At 45.2% G+C, this 14900-nt stretch overlaps 1 protein-coding gene across 2 annotated transcripts in view; it reads right to left on the reverse strand.

Annotated features, from left to right (window-relative positions):
- The window catches only part of LOC111867734 (tyrosine-protein phosphatase non-receptor type 11), an 87056-nt gene that overhangs the window by 62806 nt on the left and 9350 nt on the right, over positions 1 to 14900 (reverse strand). The window lies entirely within an intron of this gene.

Below are 14900 nucleotides of genomic sequence, written 5' to 3' on the forward strand. Positions count from 1 at the left end.
GCTCAGGTCATCGCAAGGCCACCATCACCTTCACAGGACAACAATAAAAATGCGGATAAAACATTCATCCAACAAGTAGGATATAAATCTGGCAATGCTTTTGTTTCCCAGTGCACGATTCAGACCGCGTGGGCATAGGAATCGGCGACCTTCCGGCTTGTAGCATAATGTCTCATCGAACTACAAGTAATGAGCATTATTTTTATGTTATTACTACAATTCCATGAAGGAAGATCCTTCTTGAAGAAATGACAGTCGCTCACTTGGTTAGGAACATTTCCGCCTTTTAATAGAACCCGAAGGTTCATTCCTGTGTTCTCAGCAGCACAGCATGTGACCTTACCCTCAGCCAGCTGAAATGAATCCACACCCTTACAAAGTCTTTATTTATGATCTATTTTAACGCGGTCCTCCCATCAACATACAGGTCGCCGAAGTAACATTTTACCTTTAAGTTTTCCAAAGACCCGGAAACAAGGGTATCCTGACTAAAGTTTTTGGTGGTTTTCCTCAGTCCATCCAGGCAAACTCAGGAATTAAAAAACTCCGTGGCCTGTAGTCCGCAAGCGAACTATACCGACCGATCGATAGCCGCTTGTCAGCGAAGTTAGCGTCAGCTTTTGCGGGTAGAGGGGGTCACGTGGTTAGCGCAACGGACCCCCGTAGTAGTTAATCTAGGTTTTCTGGTGCTACTTTTCCATTCAAGTACCTCCTCAATTATCCTCACGAGGCTGAGTGGACCCCGTTCCAGACCCACTACCTCTCAGAAAATCTGGTAGTGCCGGGAATCGAACTCGGACACATTGGACCACGTCCGCTTCCTTCAGCATTCTTCCCAATTCACTGGTCACTAATCAGTCTATCATCAGGCGCTACATAAATAAATTTAATAATAGTGTTGTTAAATAAAAGGTAAAGTTGTCCCTGTGCTTAATTAATCACCACGTCATAAAGACATACGGGGGGAATAAAGGTACAGTTCCACAATTGACCTCGGCACTATGAGGTGTGCGGTCAGCTTCACAATCCGGCCACTTTACACCCAGGGAAACAGCTCTCGGTGCCCACTGTATAGGAGTCTGGGTGAGACCCAGAGCCGGTCTGGATGGTATGGAGAAAAGAAATATCTCTTGCCCTACCCGGAATCGAACCCCGACTCCTCGATCGTCCAGTCCTTAGCCTCGTCACTATACCGACTGAGATATCCTGGCTCCCGTGCACCTGCCGAATGCACGTCGGAGGACGAGGAACAGGAGGAGGAGGAGGAGGAGGAGGAGAACCATGACGAACAGAGAGCGACAAACACTTAAACTGCTGGAAAATCTTCACATGTGCACTGGATATACTGAGGGAGGGTTGGAGAAGAAATCGATCCTCGTTCTCAGAACAAGTAGCTGCGTACTTGACTTTGACGAGTGGGATGCCATTCCTTGACCCGACTGACGGTCGAGGTTGCGATTGTTACGGGGGCTGAAACTAGTTTGGGGCTCGCCATTTTTAGCACGTGTCGCAGATACACCGCCCTGTCATACGTGACGTCAGTGGTCATCAATGACGGAGGAAGCAGTCGTGGCTTATTTCAAGACACTTTCAAGGAAAGTAAAACCCTGGTGATACAGGTACTTCCAAGTGCGACGTAGCAGTTACGAGAATTAACAAAATGCTGCCATCACAAAAAAAAAGTCCACAGGCGCTTTTTATGCACTCAGACAAGGCTCGCAGTACAAACAATTATAACCGCCTTGTTTAAGGTTACAGTACTTTTCGTCTCTCACGTCTTTCAAAATCAGCCACGGACTGAAACTTTCCAAAGGTCTACGACAAATTCATTTGTCACCACCATCGGTATAACCCTAACAGTGCAACAGCGGTTCCTCAGATTACAGAAACAACTGAGAGATATGAGATTCATACATCGGTGAATTTTACGATCACGGTCTCCCTGGATGTGATGCCGTGTAGTTTGGCTCATAGATAATGTTTCGGAGAAATATGCTGTCTCCAGTGTGTTCTACCTTGAAGACGGTGCCTCCGAAATGTTGGTACCTATTTAGCGAACTACGCGGTTTCACAAACCAGAATACAGCGGTTTTAACACAGAAGCAAATTAATAAAATTCCCGTTGATGTTCTAACGGCAAGTTTTGGTGAAGGAGAGTTTAGGCTGGGTGATGATATACAGCGAAAGCGATTGTTTGAAAGCCTGTATTAATTTCATGAAATTATGACCACGTGATTATCTGTGGTCACTGTCGAGTAATTTTGGAGAAAACCCGTGCGAACGGACGAGCAGACAGACACGACCACTCAGTACACAGCATGCAATTCCGTAAAATAAGGCATAAACAAGTAAACTGCTGTCACTCTGAGCTGCGCGATGCACAAATTACACGCTTCGGCAACAGGTTATATTAAGCCTGGTTATACAAAATGGCAGCCTCCTATCACTGCATCCCATTCCCAGAGGGTAAAGACGTCATGAGCATCATGCTTACCATTCACATCCTGCTAAGCGTGGGCATTTATTTCCACGTGTACTACACGCCTTCATGGTGTGATTCCAGGCACAGGGATAAGTCTAACTTAGATGCTGCATTGGCTGTCAGGTGTCGACTGTTTTATGACGGAATTTGATTGGAAGAACAGGTGAAAACTGTAAAGGTAAAACTGTACCTGTGCTTAATTAATTAAACACTACGCCATGACGACGTATGAGAGGTGAAGGTACAGCTCCATTCTTGACTTCGGCACCAGATGTACGTGAGCGGTCAGCTTCACGCCCCGGCCGCTTTACTCCAGTGAAACAGCCCGGGATACCCATTGGAGAGGAGGCTTGGCGGGCCCCAAACCCGGTCTGTAAACCGACAAAAGAAAGATCTCTTGCCACTGCTGGGAATCGAAGCCCGGCGTTCAGTCCATCGCTATACCGACTAAGCTAAACCGGCATTTGGTTGGAAGGGCGAGAAAATACTACAAAAACTTACATTCTAGCGGCCTTGCGACGAACTCATCACCCGTCTAAGGAGTCCTACCGAATGTCTAAGATCTCGTAAACCGAAGTAAAATATAGAGTTTCATGGAGGTAGGCCAAGGCCCAAATTGGGGCTGTAGCGCCAAAGGGGGGGAAAAAAAGCAGCAAAACACAATGTTGTCGAGTATCGTGTACGGAGTACGTTCCACACAGGAGGCATCCAGCATCAGAACGTTATTCCACTTAATGCAATGGCTACAGCAGAGATTAGAAAGTGTAAGATCCTTGGCTACTGGTGTGCACGAAATGCTTAGGGTTCTGATCTATACTGTGTATCGACTGGTTTCGCCCATGAGCTCTCCTCGACACAGACTAAACAAATGAAACAGCGTGCCTGAAGTGACAACTCCAATTCCACGTGGAAGGTCACTGGATCCAGTCCCGTAGCATTACTCACGAACTTGGAGCCATCAAGTATGAGCACGTCATTCGCTCATTTAAAATGGTTTAACTGAAATATTACTCCATAGTCCTGCCATAATTTAATGATACCTCGTATCAGAGTTAAGCTGTGCCAAACTCGAAACAGCACTGGCAGACGGTGACACCGGCGGCTTCCGCCTCGAAACAGCATTGGCGGAGAGTAACATGTCGGCCAGACGCATTGCTACTTGCATGTTTTATCTGCGAATACTGTTCCGCCATATATACTCGTACTTGCATGTATTCTGAACGCTGAAAGTTTACGACTGCACTCTACGACGTCTAGATGTATCATTAAGATCTGACACCAGCGCTATATTCTTGTTTCTGAGTTGGGGTTTCTTAGGGCACACACACAAGGCTAGGTATCATAAGACTGCGGGTCCACTACACTTCTAAACCTCCACCAATAAAATGCCGAGTTGCTATATAACGTTACATTTGTGTGCTGTACTTTACTTTTGTCTCCCTCACTCCTTCCTGCCATTTCTATTCTTTTTACATACAATATTCAGAATTTTAAGTTCTGCCCGGGCTCAGCGCCATGTCATTATGAATATACGACGAGTGCATTTAAAGCCCTTCGCATTCTTAACCTCTAACAACATGGAGATGACAAGTCAGCTTCACGCTGTCCCAGGGGAAAGAGCAAATCCCAGTGCCGGTTTTGGGGTCAACAGTGGGAATGAAGAGAAAATCTCAATACTCCTGTGCAGAATCAAAAACGCACTCTTAGCGCCTGGTATCCATGGGCAGGAAATCACAGTGGTGCTCTGAGCACAGCAGTGGGAGTGAAAAGTCTCAACACTCCTGCAAGAATCGAAGCCATGACTGTTCCTACTAGCTGTTTCTCTCCGCGCCATACACGACGCAGCACGCCCTGGTTGCGTGAGCACCGATGGATGCGAGGCCCCTGTATGGCTGCCTTCACTTGTTTAAAACAAACTGTACTAATGACCTAGTCGCGGCGAAGACAATGGGAGAAGGGACAGCAATGATTGTTGAAATGACGTTGTTTCCGGTCTCTATATGTCGAGGCAGATATACTTGGGATAAAAACGGCGCAAATCACCAATGAGGCCCGAAAAACGAAATTACGTATCTCAGAGATTCTCACAGAGGTGACTATGAAGGGCACACTATCTTCTGGCATGTAATGCCGTAGGGTCTAGCCGAAGTGCACTGACATTTCGGAGGGACGTACTGCTTCCATCTTCAGAGTCGCAAAGTAGGCTATGCAAGTAAGCAAGCGGCAAGCAAATTTTGTTCGTTGTTGCATGACTTACTCTTCGACACTGAAGATGCAGGCAATAAAGTCCTCCTAAACGCCAACAATTTTCTACCAGACTACATGGTGACACATCTCATAAGACATAGTCTTCAAAATTACGAATTTTCGCCTCCCACGTATATCAGATGTCACAAAATTCTGTGGCACATTATCGACCTTTACGAGTTCATGTTGCTGGGTTTCTTAAACGAATACTTTCCTTTGTATACGGTAAAGCTGACCTTATGCTTAATTAATTTAGCACCACGCCATTAAGATGTATGGGGAATGGAGGTATAACTCCACCATTCTTGACCCCGGCAGGGTCCCAGCGTCGGTCTGGAAGCTATGGAGTAGAGAAAAATCTTGTCCTTTCCTGGAATCGTATTCCGGTCGCCCAGCTCGTAGCTCGTCATTATATCGACTGAGCTATCCCGGCTCTATCAAAGCATTTTGTTCCGATCGGATGCATTCAGAAATTCTTTGGATGGGACGCACATGAATAATGAATGTCATCATGAAAACCAGGTTCCGTTCTAAGATTCAATCTTGCCACGGCCTCAAGAAAGCCAGTATAAATTTGTTACGACTGGAATTCGAAAGAAGCCCCTCCCGAATACGAGTCGGCTGTTTGAAATCACTCGGCAGCAGTATACTGGAGATGAGACCTAATTCAGTTTCGCCCGCACCTGTTGAATGGCACGCCATAAATAGCCGCGTTTCTGCCTCTAAGTTGCTCCCAGTGTCACGCCGGAAGTGTGTTGTAACTACTAGGTACCATTTCCCGCCCAGAGACAGCTCGTAGAGTGACTTGAGTAGATAAAAGCAGCAATAACTGAAATACTGTGATCGGAGGAGGGGGGTGCATGCCTCTTTGCAATCAGAACGATATTCTGGGGAGGACAAAAGCGGTACTTTATGAACGTTGAAGGGTAAGAGGGCATGGAGTGCCTCCGCTTAATGGGATGAAAATTAAGTTAGTTGCTTAATCTACCATTGAAATCTCCAGGTATAATTCCCCTTCTTCGAAAATATTGCATGTATTTAAAACGTTTTACAATTTCATCCACGTGAATTTAGAGAAAGGTAAAGGTAAAAACAGGTAAAAGTTGTCCCTGTGCTTAACTAATTAAGCACCAGGCCATGAAGCCGTATTGGAGAATGGATGTATAGACCCACATTTTCTTGACCTCGGCTCTAGCTGGAGGTGAGTGGTTAGCTTCACGCCTCGGCCGCTTTACCCCCGGTACGCATTGGACTGGAGGTTGGGTGAACCCCAGAGCCGGCCAGGACGACGTGGAGAAGAAAAAATTCTTGGCCCTCCTGCTGCTCGAACTCCGACCCCTTCGTGGTCCAACCCGTAGCCAGTCACTATACCGACTACGCTATTGAGGAGAAATTATGATTTTAACAACTCGGGACTACTGTTCCGTCTCCACAGTAATACTAACGTGAAATATAAATTAATAAGCATACAATATATCGACTCATCTACATTCATAATTTCTATTGGTAGGGATTCCATGAGCATTATATTTGACACATAATAACATCAACGCTTCGCACAATTTCCCTGTTTGTAACTCCTATGCATAAAACACGTTTTGTAACTTACAGATATTATAATCTACCGCGACACAATATCCGAATCCAACTGCTTCGCGCGGATAGATAGTACGCAGAAAGTAAGACTAGCTATGAAAAACGTTGAAAGTGTGTCAAATCAGATTTAATAAGATGACGAATCTTGGTAGTTTATGTTTAATTACATAAAGGCAAGCTAAATGTCATAACTTGCCTCCTCACTTCCGGTGTTCTCGCTAAAATGGCATACAAATTTCCGTTCGGGGAATGCCATCTGTCTACCAATCGTAAGTACCACAGTTCTGCTCCCAGGACTATGAAGACGACGCAAGCATGATATGCCGTATGAGCAGTTACACTGGGCGGGATGTCTCGATTACCGAGCAACAGCTGAAGTCGCGCATGGCCTTCTGCTCCAAACGACGTATGGTGCCTTCTGCTAATATGGCGATGCAGCCAGAGTCTGTAGGTGGAGCACAACTCATTTCAGGGAACGTGGCTGGATCACAGAGACACGTTGCCACTAAACAAGCCGCTCCGCAATCTTTCGCATGTGCAAGTTAACTCTCACTCCAAAATTACAGGTCTTTGTACCTTATGAAATTAATCACGCAATTCAATGTTTCTTGCAGTGACATGAATTCCTTAATGCTGCGCAAGTTCTAATTATCTGACCTTATTCATTGCTGTGTATCTTTGGATTTCTGGCTGTTTGCCAGTACTTTAGCAACTGCATGAGGTTACATAACGAAAAAGGCGTGACAGCTCATTATAAATAGTGATTTAGATGTCGCAGGAAGAGGTCGTGGTTTGTCCCAGAATTATCCCGTATAGATTGGTTAAACCAACGAGACCTACCAGTGATATCCACGCCCCCTTCCAACCGACGAGCTATTTGAACCAGGACTCTTCTGAATGTTTTCTGTAAAAAGTCGTACTGCCATGTAAAAAGGCAGGCAAAATAGCAAATGGAAAGCAAATTATGTTAACATTATCCTACTTAGGGAAGGACATCAACAAGAGTTATTTGTTTTACAGATGAAACTGACAGAGCCGGGATATCGCAATCGGTTTACCGACTGGCTACGGGCTGCAAGACCGAGGGGTGGGAGTTTGAGTCCCGGTAGCATCAAGAATTTTCTCTTCTCAACGTCGTCCAAACTGGCAGACGAATACCAACGTCTCGGAGAAACCTACTGAATCCAGCTTCATAGTAGAAGAGGCTACTTCTACCCTATAAACGGACGACCCTTCGAGACATTGGTAGCTATCTACAAAACTATACGGCGTCACACACCGGAAGACCGTATTCTTGATAGCCTACTCACAGCCGTGAAACCCTTAAATCCCACATGTAGGATACCTTCTTATGGGCTTATAGAATAATCACATCACGTCCTCTTCATGTACAACTGAAAACAATTTTCAGTAAACTTCGTTCTTTCCGCACAGTCTCCAGTTCTAGCGACATATCGCTCACGTGACGCAAATGACTGCAACAAAATTCGCCGTGTCTATTCGGCAACTTCTCCGACTGCCTTGTACTGCGTGTACTCGAAACACGACTTCGCAGGCGCCTCTCCCACTCAAACTACAGCAACGTTCACGTCCTCCCAACATGTGCGTAATACTGCTCCCGCAAGACTGACGTAATTCGAACCGCCAGGAAATGTACGTAAGAAGTATGGTAACTTCTGGCCCCCCATACGGATTCAACGTAACGATCGTGGTCTCTAACATATGCCTCCTCGAGGTTTGGGAGCCACAATGGCCCGGAGAGCTACGCTGGCGGGAGCATACGTTCCTGGTAGCGCCACCCATGCCAGACTAGTAACAGGATAGGGACAAGACGAAGTGGCCTACGGGCTGTGGGCTGGGCGAGGGGTTACAAACCCCACCCCAGAAAAAACTACTGTTACAATAGCTCCAGAGAACCTAGGGCCACAGGGGAGGGTAAGACCCGCACTGGATTGTAGGGCCAGTATAGAATACTCACTCATTCATGCAGCTGAGCTCTTCTTGAGAAGCTGCCAATTCTGCAGCTACTCAAGAACTTCCCAGCATTTTATTCAACCCGAAGGTTCATTGCCGTGTTCACAAGGGCCCTCCACTGGTCCCTATCCTGAGCCAGATCAATACAATCCATACCATCCCATCCTATCTCTCTAAGATCCATTTCAATATTGTCCACCCACCTATGTCTTGGTCTTCCTAGTGGTCTCCTTCCTTCCGGCTTTCCCACCAATATCCTATATGCATTCCTCTTCACCTCCATTTGTGCTACATGCCCTGCCAATCTCGTTATCCTTGACTTGGTCATTCTAATTATACTTGGAGAACTGTACAAGTTACGAAGCTCCTCATTATGCAGTTTTCTCCAACCTCCTGTCACTTCATCTCTCTTCTGTCCAAATATTCTTCTCAGCATCCTTTTCTCAAACACCCTCAGTCTATGTTCCTCCCTTAATGTCAGAGACCAAGTTTCACGATCACACAGAACCACAGGCAAAATTATGGTTTTGTATGTTCTAATTTTTACTTTTTTATTACCTTTTTAGGCATCAGACGAGAAGCGAGAACCTTTATTCTGGACTGAATGGTAGCAAGCATTGACCGAATTCAATCTCCTCTTAATTTTCTCATGAATCTAATTTCGATTTGTTACTGTCGTTCCAAAATAAATGAACTGTGCCATATTTACAAAAGGATCCATTGGCTCTCTTTATGTCATGATTTTGCCCTGCATTATGGTGACGAGACAGTAACATATACCTAGTTTATTCTGCATTTCCTTCTAGACCAACCTCCTTACTAGCATCAATGACAGTTCCTGCGTTTTTGTTTATGGTATCTATGTTATCTCCCATAAAATTCGCATCAGCATAAACCAGCAGCTGAAGCGTTCCAGTTACTTTCAGTGCCACCTGGTTTTCCTGGACCTGGCATATTCTAAAGCAAACTTGAAAAGCAGTGGCGATAAAGCATATCCTTGTAAAATTTGAGGCTTTCACGGCGGTGACTATGAAGAAAGCAGTCTTCTGGGATTTGGCACCGTGTATATGTGGTGTTAACCGACGTTTCGGAGGAACGTATCGCCTCCATCTTCAGGGTAGAAGAAAAAATATATAAGAAATCTGCAAGCAAAGAGACCGTGAGAACCGGTAAAAGCAGACTGTGGAAAAATACACAGCTATGTACTTGTATACTTGCCCTTCCCCTTTCTCCCTCACTGCTCTCACATAGCTGTGTATTTTTCCACAGTCTGCTTTTACCGGTTCTCACGGTCTCTTTGCTTGCAGATTTCTTATATATTTTTTCTTCTACCCTGAAGATGGAGGCGATACGTTCCTCCGAAACGTCGGTTAAAACCACATATACACGGTGCCAAATCCCAGAAGACTGCTTTCTTCAAGTATATCCTTGTTTTAGACCACTCTGGATAGGAAATGTATCAGACAAATGTTTACCTATACGAATTCTACTATACATTTCGTTTAAACTCATTTTAATCAGCCTAACTAGTTAGATGGGTACCGCAAACTCTACGAGAATGTTTAACAATACTTCTCTGCTAACTGAATCATAGGCTCCCTTAAAGTGTATGAACACTGGGATATATCCTGAAATTCCTTAAAGCGTGGAATTCTTGGGAGGCTAAATAATTGCTTACCAAGACCATGCTCATTGACGTGCTCTGGGTGCTGACGACACACGAGTTACTTCCCCTCTCACGCCATATTAGCGCGCAAAGCGACCGCCAGATGACTACTCCTCCTCCATCTATGGAGAGGAACTGAAACCACCTTGAACCTAAATACACCCCGTGGATCACAACCACAAAACGCTGTTCAAAAATGAACTCTTCCACCTATTACACGTTTTTGTGGGTTGTTTTACGGTGATATCAGTAGCTAGACTACAAAGCGTCGTGGATTAATCAGAGGTACTATCTCGGCATTCGAACGGAGGGATGGAGAGAAGCCACAAGAAAAACTCACTCAGGATAACCTGTGCTCCGGCTGTGATTCGAACCAGGCACTTCCATAATACGAATCTACAGCATCTACACCAATGCGCCCCCCCCCCCTAAAATCTGTTACGGTAAACAGACGAAGTTACACCTGCTTTGTGTTAAAATAAAATACACATCGACAATTTGAAACATCTGCCACAGCTTATCAGCACGAGGGTCGAATTGCTTCTTTTGCAATATTCTGCTCTGTAATAGTAAAACTACGTCATAAATCACTGATGTTACAGTTCCAAATTTTTGCCTAGCTCACTCGGTATAGTGACTGGTTACGGGCTAGACGGCCCGGGTTCGATTCCCCGTAGTGCTACATTTTCTCTTCTCTGCAGCGTCCAGAACGACAATGGGGATCGCCCAGCCTTCTATCCAATAGGTACCGAGGATTCTTTCCGGGGGTTAAAGCCGTAGATGCGTGACGCTGACCACTCACCTCCATCTTAGTCAAGAAAGGTGAAGCTATACCTTCACTTCCCGATGTGTGTTCACGGCAGAGTACTTAACTAATTAAGCATGGGAACAACTTTACTTTTTCCGTGCAGAAGTCTCTCATACCAAATTTCATCACAGCCAATCAAGGGGCTCAAGAGTTCAAAGGCCCGAGAAAGACGGACACGAGAAGACCCCCTACACGTCTATACGGAACACGACAAAGACCAGCCCCTTCCGAAGCCTCAGAGATCAACGTCGCGAACCTCCTCAGTCACTTTGATCGCTTGGTTTATCCTTCATCCTCAGGGCCCGCCGCTGTGTCATGATTGGCCCTGGTGACTAGCCGGGGCAATGCCTAACCCGAGGTCAGTGTTCTCGGATTAACCTCAACGACTATACCGCACTATACGACCATTCAACTTCACGCCTCACGATTGCAGTCCGCGCCGTCTGAAGGTAGAGTTATCCTGCGTCTACACAGCAGGCCGCATGAGTTATGGGAGGTGTGCAGTTAGGGTGTAAGCATTCTCAACACTGACCCTGGATACAGATAATCAGATTCACACTGCGATCGCATGCACTTAAAGACGTATCCGGTTATTTGGTAAGGGACAGGAGGCTAGGGGCATCCATTTCATTCAACCCGCAACCTGTCAATGTATCGAACAAAAAATTAAGTAGGCAGTATTGACTTGTAATGTTCCGAAAGAGGCTAGTATTATGGCCGATCTAAAACAGGCATGGTGGCATGGATTTTTTGACATAGGAAAATAAATAACGGTGGAAATACCGCTACTCGGATGCATACTTTGTACTGTATACTATTAAAGGTAAGGTAAAGTTGTCCCTGTGCTTAACTAATGTAAGCACTACGCCATGAAGGCTTATGGGGGAATGGATGTATAGATCCACATTTTCTTTACCTCGGCACTAGCTGGAGGTGAGTGGTCAGCTGCATGCCCCTGCCGCATTACCCACAGGGAAAGATACCCCGGTACCCATTCGGTAGGAGGTTGGGTGGGCCCCAGAGCCGGTCTGGACGATATGCTGAAAAGAAAATTCTGACCCTACCGGGACTCGAACTCCGACTCCTAGGTCGTGCAGCCCGTAGGCAGTCGCTATACCAACTGCGCTACCACGGCTCATACTCTACATTGTTACGGACGATTAAATCGATGACAAAGAGCATGATGGAAATGTGGAACACACAGTAAGAACAAACAGTAAACTTCAAGAAAGGAAAACCCTTCTGTGACCGAAATGTAAATTACAAGATACTCGAATTAGGACGGATCTTCACGCTCTGTTATTAATTAGTCGGAGAGTCACTGTGTTTGCAACATACTCCACTCTGTTCGACCCTACTCAGGCCTACAGCAAATGGTCATCCTTACGGTTTTGCAATATTTGTTGTGTTGTTTTAACACTCAGCTGAACGGCATCTCAGCAACTCTCCACTTAACATACCGTACATGATAAGAAGCTTTAAGCGCATTCTTCAAGCTGTGTGCGCCAAGAGAGATCTGGTACACGTATTCAGAATTCTCGACAAAATGCATCGGTCAATCAGGACTGGCATATTACACCTAATAAATATCTCACATGTTAACTTCAATTCTCCCATATTATTATTATTATTTATTATTATTTATTAATGCTCCTTTGAGCATTCGACTGATAATAAACTGCTAAAAACTTTCCTTCTTTTTCTTCTTCTATGGCGCAACAGCCCGATGTCGGGCTTTGGCCTCCCTTATCAAGCCCCTCCATTCCTCTCTATCCTGCGCTGCTCTCTTCCAGTTCCTTACGCCCATTAACTTCTTTGTATCTTCTTCCACCGCATCAATCCATCTAGTTCTTGGTTTCCCAGCACGTCTCCTACCACCTATTGTACTGTATAATATTTTCTTGGGATACGCTCCTTTCCCATTCTCTGTACATGACCAGCCCATTGCAATCTTTTAAGCTTTATCGTCACTGAGATCTCTGGCTCCTTATATAATTTGAAAAGATACCAGAAGATTGGGGAAAGAGCATTATATGTCCCATATTTAAAAAGGGGGATAAATTAACATGTAGTACCTATTGAGGTATATCATTACTACCGACAGCATATAATATTTTAACAAGGATCCTAAAAAAGAGACTGGATCCATATATAGAAAAAAAAACTTTCCTTACCGAAATGAATATCCCTTGTCTTGAACTTAACATGAGCCAATTCAATCCAGTTGACATTTCCATTTAGCATCTCCATCAGATATAGTCTCTAATATACCTTCTGACATACTTGCTATATTTCGGTATTGCGGTATTGTGGACTGTCCGCCTCTGTGGTCTAGGGTCAGAGTTACTGCCTACAGATTCAGACGTCCCGGGTTCGATTCCCGGCGCTACCAGATCTTCTGAGAAGTAGTGGGTCTGGAGCGGGGTCCACTCAGCCTCGTGAGGATAACCGACGAGCTGTTTCAAGGAAACTGCGGCTACGGTCTAGAAAACCGAGATTAACGGGCGTGGGGATCCGTTGCGCTGACCAAGTGACACCTATCCGCATAATTTGGCACTAACTTCGCCGACAAACGGCGGTCGCTCGGTCGGTACAGTTCGCTTGCGGACTACAGGCCACGGTGTTTGTTGTTTTTTGGTATTGTGGATTTTTCAAGAAGCGTTTAACATGTAGTACTGAAGTCAGAGCACCCGATAAGACGTCCTGCATAAATACAGGCCTACATGTACATCAAAGACAGAAAACTCACTCAAAAATAGATTTCGGGGTATTTCAAAACCTCGTAACATCACGGGTAGTATTTTCCCACTGTGCGAATATCACGGAATGTGCAGACATTGACCATGGACACAAGCTCCATAGCTACGGCCTTCAGATTGAAGGCTATTCACAGGCTTAATAAATTCAAGATATAGCACTGGTCAGTACGCCCTAGCCTAAACCAGTTCTCATCAATACCTATTTCCCTAATAGGCCTATCTGTTTAGTAATCCTATATGACCGAAAGTGATCTCTTCCTCTGAAGTTAAAGACGTAGGATTCCAACATGAGATCTGACGTTTCCACGGCGCTGATTCGTACTGTGGTGTTTTAGGTTATGATACTTTATTTCCGGTTTATGCTGTCTCTATTTGAGACTATACGGACCTAGCACAGAAAGATATTGTGACATGTATAACAACTGCTAGACGGCTCTGTAAACATATTCCCGCAACACACGCGCACATGACAATAGAAGGACATCCACTGTTACGTAATGGGCCAGTAAACACGCATTCTTGACAATAAAAGACGATGTTTCCGTGGGGTCCGTGCCGAGGAGTTATAAGAGGGCACAGTCAGAAGACGGGACGGGATGGGACAGGACGGTTGTTGTGACCCGTCTGGAGGCGGGGTCGAATACCTCCACCGTGACTCTGCGACGAAAAGGGAAGTCTCAAATCTGAGACAGTAAAATATGGTCGCGAGTCCCAAGGGACTCGGACCCGAGAAAGATTCCGCTAGCAAGAGACAGCAGCATATACAAAAGACAGACCAGTCCTCTCGTCAGAGAGGGTGCCCCACAAAAACTAAGACCGTAACTGTCAAGCAGTAATAAATAACTGATCGTCAGTCGCAATGTGACTTTGATTCTGACTTTGACTTTGACGGGACGGAGCAGAGAACAGCAGTTGTAAGGTGAAATGAAGTAGTCGAGAAGTAATTTGAATTGAGTAGAGTTCTGGAGATGGAAATCGAAGGTGATTGAGAAGAAACGACAAGAAAGGAATTAGATTGTGCCAAGCACACTTCATGTGTGAGTTGAAGTGAGACTGTAATAAATCCGTTGCCAGGATACGGACTGGTGAAGACTGAGATCCTAGTACGTGTGCAACGGTGAATTTGCAAGTGTGTAGAATAGTGATAGCGCTGTACTGCCTTTAGTCCCCAACTGTATGAATGTATAAGGTGCAATAAATAAAATCATCCAATCCAGAATCTGTCTTATAAGTCACGTAAAAACCCTAACACGTGACAGAATGTTCACTGAGTGAATTGGAAAGAAGTGGAAGGAAGCGGTCGTGGCATTATCTGAAATTCTATCTTGGCATTTTCCAAGATAGACTGGGGAAATCACAAAAAAAAAA

The sequence above is a fragment of the Cryptotermes secundus genome, unplaced genomic scaffold, assembly GCF_002891405.2.
Source record: "Cryptotermes secundus unplaced genomic scaffold, Csec_1.0 scaffold80, whole genome shotgun sequence".
NCBI lineage: Eukaryota > Metazoa > Arthropoda > Insecta > Blattodea > Kalotermitidae > Cryptotermes > Cryptotermes secundus.